Genomic DNA, 3,910 nt, shown 5'->3' on the forward strand with positions numbered 1-3,910 from the left:
GAACGGCGAACTCTGTCTAGTCTGTCTGTCTCGAGTTACAGACAGACACTTAGCATTCATAGCGCCCCGTGTCGCCGTGACTCTGGATAATAAGGGAAATATTCTGAGCAGAGGACCACTTTAATCAATATTCAATGCATTTTTGAAACTTTAGTTGTAGTCCAAAGCTGTTAATCCTTCATGAGCTGCAACAATATGAAACAGAGCCTGGAGCCCTGGAGAACAAGCGGAGGATGGTAACACATCCCAGACCTGCTGTCTGCCTGAAGGAAGCCAGAGGCGTGTTTCTGTTTACCACAGGGCAAAATCATTAAGTCGTTATTCCATCATGTGTGTAGACCTGTGTGCTGTAGCATAACTGTATGCATTTTTAGAATGAATGAAAGATGCAGGTGGGAGTTAATTGCTGCATTTCATTGTTCAAGTCTTCAAACCAGAAATCTGTAAATCCCAGAAAGCCAAAGTGGCCCAAATCCAGCACACCCAGTTACTTTACTCTTGGCAGACTTAACGATGAGTGATGTACCAAAACTGCTCCAGGTAACGCTCGTCCAGTTCAAGTTGGTCAAAGTGCTGATAATTGGAAGTGATCCTTAAAGTAAATTGGGTGAAGTCTCAAAATGTTGGTGAATTTGGGGGTGAAAAGTCTAAAGAAGTGAAATGTTCATGTTAGTCTGAGTGCATCCAACGACAACATGTTATTTTATGGGTCCCATAATTTCCTTGAAAGGAGGAAGGTTCCAGTAAACTCTTCTGTAATTTGATATGAATTATAGCATTCACTTGGCACATTTCCAGTTAATTGCAAGCACATCAGAGAGTCTTGTAGTAAGCGTGCAGCACATCAGCTGAACATATGATACTGCTGTGAGGGCAAGCGTGCAATTCAACATGTATGAAGAGAGTTTCCAATGATGATGATTTTACTGTAATTGTTCCTAAATTACATTCAACATTTCCTTTAAAATTAAGCGATATTGGCCTGTAAAATGAAGCACTGCACATCTGATCTGTCTGTGGTCAATATTAAGACATGAGAAAATGAACATATCTCCTTCAGTACGCGACCTGCACACATTTCAATTACACCATCATGAATCAGTCAACTGTTGAGTCACACACAAGCTGATGACGTCATGTGCTGCATTCATAGAGAGCAGTAAGAACAAACAAAACACTCCGCGGGATCTTACACAGTCACAAGTAGCAGACTATACTGTCACTTTAGGCACAAGCATTGGCTGCGAGCGTCCTGGACTGTATTTTTACGCAGACAGTGTTGAGAATAGACCCAGCAGAGCCTGCATGCTGTGTGAATTCCTGCCTGGTGTCACAGTGATGAGCCTGCTGCTGACAGAGTTACTGCTGACTGTGTTTTAAGAAGAGTGTATGATGTTGTCCTCATAGCTTATACATTTAGTACTTGTTTTAGTCCAGCAGTCACGTCATCTTTAGCACGAACAGGAACGAACACGTAGCTCCATTTAAAGAGCTTTTTGCATCGAGGCAACGAGAGTGAAACTTTTATCCTGCGAGAGAAAACATCGCTCAGCTGCCAAGTCACGAGCACAACGCTGGCCCTGCTGTGTGTGGGCAACATTTTTGGCAGTGTTGGGCTCGTAGCTGGTGTTTCTGCGTCTGCTGGATGGGTGGTGGTCTTCTTGGCAGTCAGATGGCTTTCTGCCGTCGTGAATCTTCCTGTTCTGAGGTCAGACTCAGCAGATGCGCCTCTGTGAGCCGTTTCATTGTTCTGATTCCGCCTCAGCGAGCTTTTCTTTTTGCTGCGTTGAAGGTTGTCAGTGTTGGACAAACGAACATGCTTTTCTTCCCTCATCGCCATCATCATGTTGGATTATGTGTTTCTCTTCAGGCCATATTTGAAATTTTGAATTAACTCTGGTGGCACTTTTCTTTCTTGAGTAGCAAGAATGAGCTAGTGATGGTGCCCAGGTGGAGGTTTCGCCCTGTATGCTATGGCTGTGTCTTTACCGCCATATCGTCATGAATATCGGGCAAAGTCCCTCTTCCCTCTTCTCTCTCCCCCCTTTCCAGTCTGTAACTGTCCTGTTCAATAAAACCAAAAACATCAAAAAAAGTATAAACTTCCTAGTCCCGAAGTCAAGATGTTCACCGCAGCTGTCCGAGCCTCCACACTTTCCGCAGTCGGCTGTGGGGTTTGTTTCCCAGCATGCAGTGAAACTGACTGAAAGCACCCACCAAACAGTATTGTGCTGAAATCTTTTGAATATTTTGTTCTTTATTCTGGGACCATTTTCATACTCGATCTCTCAACTTCCCCCGAAGGAGGTTTAACACTTCAAAAAATTATCAAAGCATGTTAAGCGAAAAGTGAGAGGAGAGAACAGGATAAAGAAGGCAAAGAAAGGAAATGAGACAAAAGGGCAGACGCTGACGGGAGGAGTGCACGGCAGGAGGTGAGGAGGAGAGAAGAAGAAGCATGTTGACTCCAGCCCTCTCGTTATAAAGGTCATTAGTGATTCCTCTCCTCTGGGTGCTGATTAATAACATCATTTAGATCAAAAGGCCGCTTAACTCAAGACCTCTGAATAACAGTTTAGAGGAAATAAGGTCATCAGAGAGAGAGGCAGAGAGTTACGAGGCAGCATGAACGCAACTTTCTGCTCTGAAATAAAAACACTTTCATCTTCAAACAGTCACATTTGCCAAAGTCTGCATGATTTTACAACATGGGAGGTCTTTAATCAAGAGGTTGTAAAATATAAAACTCCAAAACTCAACAAATGCTTGATGAGAAAGCAGCCAACCGACACAAAGTGTGTGTTTTGATCCCTTTGCATCATCAGCTCTGATCCGGAACCAGCCGCCGATGAAGAGAAATCTAACGGGTCGGATGAATTCTCTCCTCACGTCAGTTTGATTATGGATTCAGTCCCGCCTCTTCCTCTCGCCCTTCTGTCTGACTTCATAAACCTGGCGGCACGTTTGACTCTCTCGTTCAGCGGTACACCTGGCTCGGTTTAAATTTTAATTCCTCCTCTCGGCAGTGTTCATTATGTGTCTAATTGTCCTGTTTCTTTAGTGGTCGACTTTGCCTGCAGCTCAGAGAGCAGAACAGAGCTGCAGCCGGGCTGTTAATGGCAGCGGAGAGGAGCCACAGAGTCGAGCTGAAGGTTCAGGAGGTTCACTGATGAACCACTGAGGAGGGTTTCTGTGATGCAGTGTTAAATGTACTTTTCTGTTGAACCATCATCTACTCATGCATCAGTTAGTGACTTCCTACATCCCAGAATGATGTTCGGCACTGCAGAGAAGTGCCTGAGGATTTCTCTCTGTGTTCTAAGTGTAGGCAGAGGCAGTGACGGTGATAATGAGCTCAAACAGCTGCATTTCAGTCTTGTGAGACTGCTGCTGGTGTAGAAATGCGTCTCTCTGCCTCCTCAGTGATGGATTTCCCCCCTGCACTGACACTTTAACCGACTGAAGCGTTTTGTCACGCTGGAGTGTAGCTGCTCAGTTTATCTACCCCAGTATGAACAGACCAGTTGTTTCTGCTACTGAAGGAGGTCTGACGTGACGTGATGTTTACCATCTGTATTTGATGCAATGATTCATCGGCTGATTATTTTCTCAACTAGCCAGTTAATCATTAAAACATGCGAAAGCCGTGAGACAAAAGACCCCAGGGTTACTTCATTAAATGTGTTGTTTTGTCCAGCCAGCGTCCCCAAACCCAAAAATAATTAATTTACTATATTATATGACTGAGGAACAGTCTCACATTGAGGTCCTGGAGCGATACATTTTTTAGTATTTTAGCTTGAAAATGACTTAAATGATTTATCAACTATAGGAAAATGTACAGATTCATATTTTTATTATTGAAAATATAATCTTTAATGACAGTCCAGCCTTGGTTTTACTTTCTGGA

Source organism: Chaetodon auriga, chromosome 12, assembly GCF_051107435.1.
Source record: "Chaetodon auriga isolate fChaAug3 chromosome 12, fChaAug3.hap1, whole genome shotgun sequence".
NCBI classification, from domain to species: domain Eukaryota; kingdom Metazoa; phylum Chordata; class Actinopteri; order Chaetodontiformes; family Chaetodontidae; genus Chaetodon; species Chaetodon auriga.